Source organism: Falco rusticolus, chromosome 10, assembly GCF_015220075.1.
Source record: "Falco rusticolus isolate bFalRus1 chromosome 10, bFalRus1.pri, whole genome shotgun sequence".
Taxonomy (NCBI): Eukaryota; Metazoa; Chordata; class Aves; order Falconiformes; family Falconidae; genus Falco; species Falco rusticolus.
This window is the reverse complement of record NC_051196.1, coordinates 7675513-7687574: the sequence shown is the minus strand read 5'-3', so window position 1 is coordinate 7687574 and position 12062 is coordinate 7675513. Positions and strand designations below refer to the sequence as shown.

Below are 12062 nucleotides of genomic sequence, written 5' to 3'. Positions count from 1 at the left end.
GGTCAGAGTGGAATATTTTCAGTGTTTTAAGTCATGAAACATTCTCTAGGTTGAGCAACAGAGTTTTTAAAAACATAGCAGCATTGGCTGCCTTGGGAGACGTGACGTGTATGATCTTCCTGAGAAAGCTCAGGTTTTGGTGATGAAGTAGTGGTGAAGGGACCAGGTCCCCAAGTTGAATAACTTCTTCACAAAAAACTCTGCAGCTATTATGCCTGAAGGAGGGTTTGGGTCACCCCCTCTCACACCTGGGCACAGTGTGCTTGAAGGAGGCAGAAACTTCCTAGCCATGAGCCCACAGATTTGCTTTTCCACTGGGAAGTGCAAGAGCTGCAGGTAGATAATGCCGAACACATGCCTAGAAAGGATTAGCTCAACTCCTGCACATCCCAGAGGCTTTTTCTTCTGCTGCATCCTCCCTGGAGAGGTTTTTTCACCTCAGCCCTCTGCTGGAATGTGCCTTAACGGCATAATCGAGCTTATAAAAAATAAGCGGTGTGCAATCGTTAAAACAAAACAAAAAGACTCTAACTAAATTTTGTTCAATAAATTTTCTAGAATCAATCCAGTTATGTTTTTATTACTGTCAAAGCTCACAGCATAGTTTCCCTTTCTGTGTTTCACAAGGCTGCAGGGGCTTTTGTTAGTTGTTTGGGTTTGTTTTTTTCCACACCAATACACATGACGACATTTTGGCTTTGTGTAGAGAAATGCTAATGCCAAAACTACAGTTATTTCTTTTAGCTTGTGAAGATCCTTCGGATCAAATCTGAAGTCTTACCTGTTCAAAACTGGAATAAATTGATGGATGTCAGGGGATCTAGGATGAGTTAACACTGCTGAGGATAGAGCCCTGTGAATGCCAGGCAGTTAGTTACATGGCACTAGAGATATAATTATACACAATGTCTACCTCTGGTAGGTTCACCCAGTAGTGCTAAAGATGTGTTTTCTTGCCTATTTTTGATGGTAATGGTAGCAAAATGGGAGAACTTGGGGCATTCTGTCTGCACAGGTCTTTACCAGGCCCTCTTGCTGCCATAACCCTGATAGTTCAGCATGTGCTGCACATTTCAGACCTTCTGTCTTGAAGGAGAGTTGTGAGTCTTACAGCTTCAAAGTACTCCAAATGTCAGCATATTCCAAGTATCTCATGTCTCCTGTCTGCTGCCCTGTCCCTCTAACCCAGGGATTTTACATTTTTTCTAAATATGACAGAAGTCACTTAAAGGATGTCATTCTTAGACAGGTTTGTCAGTTGGATTCTTCTTAGCAAAAGCCATTTGAGTCTCCTGCACAGTAAAATAAAATGTTTTCAGTTGGGTTCCTGGTTCTTTCCATTTGAAATCTTCTCTATAGGTATACTACTTTCAACTTGCCTGTTAAGCCTTTGTGGTCAGCGTGGGGTTTATGTGCTTTTGGTTGATCTTTCTAAGGCTGTGAAGGGCCACCACTTGGGAGCTAGCAAGTAAGTGGGCCTGAAGCAGAGCCTGGACACAAAAATTGCCATAACAGAACAGGTCAAATATCCATTCACCAACTGTAGTTTCTATTCCTGCCTCTGTGAGCGGCTCTTTCTGAAGACTTGAAGCAGTCTGGATTCATCCCCCAGAGGGACCTTGACAGGCTTGGGAGGTGGGCCTATGCAAATCTCATCAAATTCAAGAAGACTGAGATAATAGAAAGAATTTCTTTACTGGGAGGGTGGTGAGACACAGGCACAGCTTGCCCATGGAAGCTGTGAATGCCCCATCCTAGGAAGTGTTCAAGGCCAAGTTGGATGGGGCTTTGAGCAACCTGGTCTAGTGGAAGGTGTCCCTGCCCCTGGCAGGGGGGTTGGAACTAGATCTTTAAGGTCCCTTCCAACCTAAACCATTCTAGGATTCTGTGATCTTACTGGCTTTGCCTACCATTTGGTGAGTGAAGAATTTGTTATTAGTCATTGGTTTTGTTTGTTCTTGATTCCCGGAAGCAAAGTGGTTAGTGGCTCTTACCACTGAATTCTCTGTAGTGAAAACACTGATAATCTTTGATTGTGTCCTTAGTTGCTTATATACAGTCCTGTTTAAAAAATGAAAATCTCTCTCATGTGCTTCTTCAATGATATCCTGCTACAGTGAGTTCCAAAGGTTAATTACATGTTTTGCTCAAAGCTACTTCTCTAACAGGCTCCTTGGGATGAAGGTTGCTGACCCTTTTAAGCCAATGAACTAAAGCAAACAGCAAAACAACCCACTGAGGCTGTTAACCTGTGGGTGGCTATTCGTCTCTCTCAGTTCCTTTTCATCAGGGCAGCCTTACTGAAAAGACAAGTAAGTAATCAAGCTTCCTTTCAAGAAGGTGACCAGATAGTCTTCGCTGGCATCATGGAAACAGAAATGAAGGAAGTGGTTTCCTTGTAATTTTCCGTAAGTGTCAGGGGTTTTTTTGAGAAGCGGTTGTGCTGAGATCACCTGTCCTCTCTGCTGGGGACCCCTCTGGTACCCCATGGAGGGGCCTGTGCAGCCCTACCCTGAGTGGGCTCAGCTGCACTGGGTGTTTCCTCTGTTGTCTTCTGAGGTTTTGGGGTAGCTGGGAGGCAGACCTGAGGTCTCTGCTGCCTGTTAGATCCACAAATGTGTTACCTCTTTGCTGTGTTTTAAGTGCTTCTAAATGTGAATGTAAGTAGAAGTTATTTTGGAAACTTGGAACAGAATGCCGTGAACAGGAGTTCCTTAAAGGGATAAAAAGCGTATAAATTGATCTGTGTTTATAGCATTTAATCTTAAAAACCTGCAATCTTATGTACACTATGTATCTGTTTCCCTTGAGGAAAGCAGATAAGGGCATCCAGTGCTTCAGCAGCTCATGCCAGTTAAAATGAACCTGAAATGGAAAACATGATTGTAAATAAAAATACAAGTGGCCAGGACCCACTTTCATTAGCTAAGATGTGCCAGTGGCACTGTGAACACTTGAAGGGAGCCTTGTGGAGCTGGGATCAGCAAGGGTTACCAGTCCATCTGGTGACATTACCTGGATGCCATGACAGCTCAGACCTTATGGACAGGTGGTGTGTGTTAGTGTGTGACTTTTCAGCTCTTGCATTGGTTCTGTGGTTAAAGGAGGAAGAAAAAAAGGTTCCTGGAATAGCTTTCCTGAACACATGGCCAGTCACAGCCAGGCCCTCTGTCACTGACGTGATGTAAAAGATTGCTGAAGAGACTAACTGATGTTTGTCACACTGAAGAGACCCGCTTCCTACTTCTCCTTGAAATAGTCCCCTGAAGCATTGTTCTGTGTGAAGGCTCATGAGGACAGGTTCCAGGCTCATGCATCTCCTGTTAAAGACACCGCATTGTCCACCCAGGAAAAGAAAGCAAGAACAACTGGTCATTCTGAATTACCATGTAAGATTTATAAGAAGAGATGATATCTCTTAAGTAACTGAGTCCCAGGCCATTTAGGGCACTACAGACTTCAATCAGGACCTTGAAATGTATTTATAAGCAAATAGAGCTAGGAGTGTTTTGGGCTATTAGGCCAGTTCTGCAAATCACTTAAGCATTACTTAACACATGTTAAGTCCACTGCACCCAAGGCAAACTCTGGATATGATAAACGCTTTGTCCATAAAATGTCCCGCTCTGGATAATGTAGCACCACTTTATTGCTAAGGGTGATTTTGCATCTGTCTGTCTTAACAAGAAAAAGCCTGGTAGTGGAACTGTTGTGCTGTACCTGTATTGTTTGTGTGATTGGTTTGCTAAGTGTATAAATCTTAAGTGATAGAATTTTGTAATATACAGTATAACAATTGGCAAGTGTTGTACATTTATTTTCACAACTGAAGGAGTGACCCATAACTCACATCCATCACAGTGTATGAAAGCACAGCTCACTGTAGTATAGCAAGCAAAGGAATCATTCATATGCAGGATGTTATTCACTTCAGCCTTTCCCCTTTCCTGAACACAGTCAGGATCTATATGTCTATTGCTGCATGCTCTGTGTGCTGGCATAGATGTACGATGGCATCGCAAAAACTGGAAAGGGAAGAAATGAGATAGGAACAGAAAGGGGTGTGGGTAAACATTGCCTGAGCTGATAGAAATTTAAGTGGTCAGGCTTGTCAAGGAGAAGGAAAACTGCAGGGCTAGAGGGTGACTGAGATTAGAACCGACTTTTGGAGAAATGGGAGCTGAGATAATACCTTTCAGTTCAAAAAGCATGGGTGATAGCACAGGGTGAGCATGGGAGAACTGGAAATTAAAACAGTAAATAAAATGGAGATGTGTTTGATGTAGGGAGCAACAAAGTATATTTAATCCTTTTAATTCTGCTCTGGTTCCTCTGTCATTATTCCCAAATTTAATGCTGTACTTTTCAACAGGACCTCCATCCTGTAGCAATTTCTGTCAAAAATCTTCTTCACAAAATGGCCAGAGCAGCTGAGGAGAAACATTAGTTTGAGAACTTCGTTGGTGCTTGGTACATATCTGCTTTCACTAGACTTGCAGACCCCCTGTGTAACTCTGCAGAAAGTCTCTTATCTTTTCCTCTGTACCATGTGAATAGTAAAATTAGCTTTAATTAGATGTATGCTGAACCTCCGAGCTATCTAGAGATTGTGACCGGGCACTTGTTTGCTAGAAACTGCATACAGCAAGATGAACCCTGTCCCAAATTTCTGAACAAGCAGGAGAGGCAAAAGGAGGATATGTGGTTATTTCCCCTGTGGAATGATTTCACAGCTTTGCCAAGGGACATACAGGAATCGTGTTAGAAGGAAGAAATGAGTCTGGATCTCCCCAAACTCAATTTAGCAGCATAACTTTAAGATACACTTCCTTCGTACTTGCATCCAATCGTAGCAGGCTTGCCACTCCGTGGTTTATACTTGGATAGGTGGTTTGGGAGATCCTCTGGGAGATAGGGGAGGAAGCCACAAGGATTGGCAGCTCCAACTGGAAAGGAGAAAGTTTCTGGATAGAGAAGTTGAGAGCTGCTGGCTTGCTTTTAAGAGCATAATCAGTTTGCAGCTTCTGACAGGGTTCAGTAGTAGGTTTTACTCTCCGCTCAGGTCCTAGCCTGTGGCACACGTTACAGGTAATAACCCAGCACAGCTCAGACACAAGGCTTCTCATGTGCCACATGGCAGGAGGAGGTAGCACCCAGGCATTTCTGACCTTGATGCTGAGGCAATCTCTTTTCCTCAGGACTGGCTTCCTTTGCAGTGAGCATAACCCTTTTGTCATCTGCACCGTGCTCCCCTTTGTCATTGCACTGCTGGACTCACATCCTTGAACTTAGAGCACAAAAAAAACCCCTCTGTTTTTTTAACTGATGGTTTGTTTGTTTTTCCTCTTTGGTCGATGCTGGGATCAGTGATGTCAACTTGTTCTATTTGCTTTGACAGGAAAATGTTTTCAGAGTTCATTAGGATAGCATCAATTCTAACATTTGGCACACAAACATTTGATGACCTTCATGTGTGGGAAGAAATATGTAGGCAAAACTTCCATTAGTTTGAAAAAACACTTCCACTCAGCACCGTTCCAATTCCTGAACCACAGCTTCAACCAGAAGTTTTGAACAGTCCCTGTTTGTGATCCGTCAGCGGGCTCCAGACATGGAGCTGCATCCAAAATCGTTGGGGACAGCTGTGTACTAAGGCTGGACTAAGGTTACAGCTGGGTCCAGCTCTCCACTCACCCGTACGGAAGGTGCTGCCGGCAGCCAGGCTCCTTTTGAACACTGGCAGCACAGGTCCCTGGTCCTGGTCAGCTGCGCTGGCAGAGTCAGTCCGCTGTAAGTGCAGCGGTAACTGCATCCTGCGCCTCCCAGGGCAGAATATTCCGAACACTTTCCTGGTAGTTCTCTTCAAGCGAGATGACTTCATTTGGCAACGGTGGGCTCATTTTCATCAGTTACAGGGCTCCTTAAAAGAGCTGGACTGACTGGCATTCTAGCAGCTGAACCTCTGGGCTTATCCACAGAAAAGGAATAGCAAGCATTGGCTTTTCCCTCTTTAGGGCATCTGCCCTACGATAACAGAGTCACTGTTTCTCAGAATGGGAGGGAAGGTGAATGTTCATGGCTTCCCATGGCCTCTAACAGAGGCCAAGTATTAGCAGGAACTTTTGCAGTGAAGAAACCTCTTCAATAGTAGCTGGACTTGAGCCTACCAGATTACTTTCACACTGACTGCCACATGAGTTACTGACAGCCTCTGGTTACTGCAAGCCCCCAGGATTAGCAAGGACAAGGTGAAAATGAGAGGCCAGCTATTTGCCACCATTTGTCCTTTGAGCCTTCCTGCTCCCTTTGCCTTAGAGCTGTGCAAGTACTGCCAAACTGGTCTGTTTTTCATAGTGCCTGTCTCCAGCCCTTTCCTCTGACCTGTCTTAGCTCTTATTTACTTTTTTTCAGGATTCACCGTGTTTGTGTGTTTTTCTCTCGTATCCTGTAATCAAGTGAAAGGTGTCTCTGTGGATAGAGGGGATTTGTACTCAGCCTTTGTTTGATATTTGCTCTTTCCTAATGGTGCTGCCTGCTGTAAGAAAAGCCAAATGCTGCCCATATGTTGCCATGCTCCCTTAAATTATTGAGGATGAATGTTTATGGCTGTTCTTGCTATTGCTTTCTCCATACTCTCCTAAATGATATGTTTTCACAAGCAATTACTGAGATAGGTCATCAGGACTGGTTTTTGAGGTGTGCCACTTAGTGGCTGGCCTACACGTAAAAATGGGAGGTAGGAGAAGGCGGATGGCAGAGGCTTAATACCATGCCTTGCTTAAGAAAATGTCCTTCAAGTGCACAGAATTCTGCACCTTGTGAAAGTATGACTTTAATTTTGCCTTTCAAATATGAACTAAGCAGGGCTGTCAACACATACTGTGTTCTTCCTTGTCAAACCATTTCACTTAGTCTGTCAGCTGTAAACAGCTTAAGAGGCATGTCGTTCCGGCATTATTATAGCACTTTTAGATTTGTTTTTAGATTGGCTCTGTATCTGTTCCTGCAAAAGGTGTAGATACAGAGATGACATGGGTTATTTATTGTGTTACTGCAAAATGCTACTTGTGTTTTGTGGTAAGCACAGAGTAACTCCATTTCAAATAATGGACACTGCAGAGTAATAATCCTGTAGTACCGTGGTAATACCATTGCCATACTTTGTCAAATCAGTTGTGTCGGTAGAGCAGTATACTTACTTCACTGTGGGTGTATATGGCCTCGCACTTCATGTGAAGTTTTCTTTGCTAGGAGATCAGGGAAATAGAATTAAGACATCTGAGAAAGAACTCCAGATCAACAGACTCTGTACTTCCATTTTTTCAAAAAGTTGCTTTACATATTCAAATAAACAGTGTTTAAACTGTCGATGACAGCTTAACTACTTCATCCCAGAACGTTTTGACAAGTTATTTTCAACGTTTTGGTTTCCTAGGATTTTGACAAGCCCCCAAAAACATGAACTGATTTTATATGTCACATGTTTAATTTATTTGAGATGCATGTATTATATTGCAAAAAGTAATAAGGAGGGAGTTAAAGGACAGGGTGATGCACTCCATATTTATGATCATCAGCTTCTTCACTGTGTCATTACAAGAGAAAAAATGTTCGGCGATACGGAGTATGCAAAGCAGTCAAACTTTTGTTGCCAACCCGTCTGGATTGTGATTTATACAAATTGTTGGTGCAGTTTCTCTATGGCTGTACTGAAATCCACAGAACTGAACCCATTCTCACTGCAGGGAGCCTTAGCTGCCTCCCTTGTACTTGGCTTCTGCCATGTGTGTGTTGTCCCCACATTGCTGGCTGGGTGGCACAAAGGGAGGGTTTAATGTCGCCTGGTTCTGAGCGACGGTGAAGGAGAAAGGTAGATGTTTTCTCACTGGAAATGTGTGAATTTCTGTCTGTATATATTCCATAGAATTTTCATCAGAAATAGCACAAATATGTAAACTGATATTCACTTTAATCATAAACTGAAACGGAGCCTGAACATTTTAAATAAAATTTGTTTTAGCTCTGTTTTGGGGCTTTTCTTTGGTGTTCTCAAATTTTAAATGGTTTCTTTTTCTCTGCCTGCATTAAAGTAGAAAAAAGTTGGGATGTATCCTGTATGTTCCTGGTCCCTTGAGCAAGAAGTGTAGGAAAATACAGGGAGATAATTGCTTTTGTAAGCTCCTGGGCTACATTAGAAATGTGAATAATTTCACTCTAAAAAAAATGATGTAATATTTCAACATCATACCTTGAAACCTTTTGGATATTACCCAGTGTCTGTTGGTACTTCTGTCATGAGTGCTTCATATGCTGGTCTATTAGAATATTGAAAAATCCTTGTTTATCCTATTCAAAACTCAGGGTATTGCTATCCTTTTTCTACATCATAATTCCACTTACTTTACTGTGTAACAGAGTTAATTCCATCAGTACTAAGCAGCACAGGCCTTTAAATTTTTTTAAAGTAGGAGGAGCTATCATATTTTAATTACTGACATCAAGTTAAAATATGTCAGTATAAATGATTATTTTCTAATAATGCTGTATATGCGCAAAGGAAACCCCATGCATTCTAAATAAAATTTGGAAGTTAACTTTCCTGAAGCTGATTTTTTTCCCCTCTAAACAAGCAGTATTTGGAGGTTGGCGGTGGGGGAGAGGATTCATCAAAAAATCTCATACAGTTTTTCTCTAGCTGTGATTTTGTGCTTTTTAAGTAACAGAATTTCCCATACATTGAAAAATCTAATTTCAGTGAAGCACAGTGCTGATGATGGAGATCATAGGTTGCTTTTCAGACATCCTAGGGCCAAGGTACTGAGGCTGTTCAAGACAGACGTCCAGATGTTTAAAGATAAAGCTCAGATAATTAACCTTCCTCAGAGATCCTAGGGGCGATTTGGTACTCTAGGGTTAGTTGCTGCAACTTTCTTCTGATACCTGATAAGTAGTATCTTTTTAATAATTTGGGAATTTTAGCAAATACTTAGTATCTGACTAAATTGACTCTGCATTAATTGCCTTGGCAGGCTACAGTATTATCTGCAGCTTGCTACTTTCTGAGGTGGAAGAAGTGTGGATTTAGGAGAGGAGGCATTGCAGCAGTTTCAGGGATACCAAGGCCTGATGGAGAGGACAAAGGGTGAAGGAATCAGCCAGTGATTTCTTCATTCATTCTTTAACAAGTGATCTTTTCTGTCGGCTATCAGCAATGGATATTTTCATTAACAGGGAGCAGCCAGGGAGTTGTTGAGGAGCACAATTAAGCTCCATGCATACCATAGCACGCTGGTTGGGTAAGAGGCTGTCGTGGTGCCTGTTCGTGTGCATATTGCCAACGCCTTAATCATAGTGTGGGACTGTCTGCGTAAGCACTCCTGTGAGCCCCCAACACTGAAGTGTAGCACTACCAGTGGACAAGTCAGCCCTGTTATGCCTGCCGGGAATACGGGTGTCCGTGGTAGTTCGCTGGCAAGCCAAGAGCAGGCACGTTTTGTTTCGTTTTCCCCTAATGGAGAGGGGAAAAGGGGAGGAGACATGACAGCTCTTGACAGTGATGGGGGAGACAGAGTTGCCCATGTCAGGAAAAAAATAGCCACTTTTGCAAGAATGAGTGGTTAGGAAAACAAAAACCTAAGCATTTTCAATATATTACAAACAAAATTATCTGCCAAAAGGGCAAGACAATTATCTTAATGTGATTTTTGACCAAGATAAATTTATCTTATTTTATAAACTGGGTAAGAATTTGAATCTTATGCAAAGCCTAGAAATAAATCTAAAAAATATGATAATGTAATAAAATCGAAATTATTAGCAGCCCAAGTGCCGTACTTGAGGCAGTAAAACCTTTTAAGTTCCGATGGAAAATAGGCTAGTAAAACTGGAGTAAGTTACTCTACTTTAATCACTTGATAAATAGCTACAATGTTTGGAAGAATTGATAGTGTCATTATAGCAACATCCCTTTTTATAAACAGCCTGGTGCTGATTTGATTCTAATTGCTGCCAGAGGAACAGTATCAAAGTAGTGTTGCTTCGGCAGTGTAACCTGCGGGGTGAGCGGGAGGGGGATTAGCTGCCTGAAATGAAGAAAGCACAGGTTTTTCAAAGGCATGGATTCTAATTCCAGGAGTGATGAAGGAGGCTGAGTAAATTCAGTGGTGGGAGAAACTACAGGGAAAATGTTTAAGGAAGAGAAGGCATGAAGCAGACAAAACAGGGTCCTGTGAGCATACAAATTAGTGGAAAAACAGTGAGAGAAGTCAAGAGGTTTGGGCATGAATGTCCATTTGCTTTCTCACCAGAAAGAATTCTCCTGCTGGGCTGGTGTGGCCCTGTCACCTCCACGCTCTCAGCTTTGCTTTACCATGGATGTGATGGCCTCATTGGCAGCCCACTTTTCATAACGGGCTTTCCAATGTGGATTTCTTAATTTTTTTGCAATTCCGGTGTCAGACAGCAACGGCCTAACTTTTAAGACATTCTTAATTATTAAGTACAGCTTCTTCCTATACTAGTGGGCACTGTGTCCACCTTTTGGTGCCCATGAATGCACCTAAACGATGAAGACTGTTTTTACAAATTTGATCCATAGCAATGCTGTGTTTTAGTTCTTACTCTGCAAATCCTGGCTTTGAACCTTTTTTGGGCTGCAAGAGCTATTGAGGAGGTATCAGCGTTATACTGATGAATGCTACAACATTTGAGGGCAACAAATTTACATTTATGTGGAAAAAAAATCTCTAGAACACATGCTTCTAGGCTGGATCATCTTCTAAAAGCTACCGGGAAGTTGTCTTATTTTGTGAATGGTAGCAAGAAAAGCCGGGTTCCTAGAGGAGAGGTGGAACATGTTTAGTAGTTCTGTCATGTTAGCAACAAACCCAAGAATAAACAGAAATGCAAAGGGGAGAGGTACTTATCTTTTTACAAGAATCATGTGATAAGCTTCTCCAATATAGATTGTGGCCAAAGTGAAATATGTAAAATAGCTTGTTGAAGAAAAAATTGGTTCAAGTGGGACTAAATGGCTCAAGAGATTAGTGATGGGATAATAGCTTTTCTCCATTTAAATGGTAGACCAGTTCAAATCAATTCTAGGTCTCTAGAGACTGAAAGGTGTAGTAGCTATTGAAATGATTTTTTGGTCTCAATCCCATCCTTAGTTGCCAGAAAATTATCCCCAACCCAATCAACACTGAATTACTTCGAAGTAACTGTTGTCTCCTCCCCCTAAAGATGCTCAGCCTTCAAGACTGTGTGTATGAATGGCAGATGTTTTATTTAGTACTATATTGCTGGTCAGAAATATTTTGTTTTCCCTGGAATGGTCAGATTGCACCAAAGAAGAGGCATCCTGGAATATGATGCAATGTAAAATTGTTCTTTAAGAAAATGTGTTGATTTGTTCTTTTAATGCAAATTTCTTGGGAGAGTAGGGCTACTTTTGGACACATTCAGCTACCCTGCACTTGCACCCTGAGCTGCACCTCTTCCACAGTGTATGAGCATGCCTGCCTGCCTGCAGGCTGTCAGGGCTTTCCTCTACATAAATGCAAATTATGAGGCAGGACCACAACTTAGGAAACAGCTACTGGTCATAAGTAACAACTGGAAAATTCAAACTGGTGGCTTGCCTTTCCAGGTTTGTTTTGAAGCATCTATTTAATGTGTGAAACTGGACCAGTGAAGTGATGCCAACTTACAGCAGCTCAGAATCTTGCCTATCAATTTTATTCTGAAAGATTATAGCAAGTAAAATAGCAGACATTGATTATTCTGCCAAACGTAAAGATTAAGCAAACAGTAAGAAGCAACGCTTACCAAGCTGAGAAGGATTTGGATCTTTTAGTGGCTATAACAGTAAGTCTAGAGCTAGTGAACCACAGCAGAGTTCATATTATTCAGTGTACCAAAGAAAAAAAGAGACCTGGGGTTATTAGAGAAAAATCCCAGCAGTTCTGTGTGTGTGACTGCTTGGAAAAAAAACAAATGGGATATTATGACAACGTAAAGGTGTTGGAGAACTGAAATCACATGGCTACAGTCACATTTTCTAT

At 41.9% G+C, this 12062-nt stretch overlaps 1 long non-coding RNA gene across 1 annotated transcript in view; it reads left to right on the top strand.

The window, feature by feature from the left end:
- The window catches only part of LOC119154245, a 109882-nt gene that overhangs the window by 43674 nt on the left and 54146 nt on the right, over positions 1–12062 (top strand). The window lies entirely within an intron of this gene.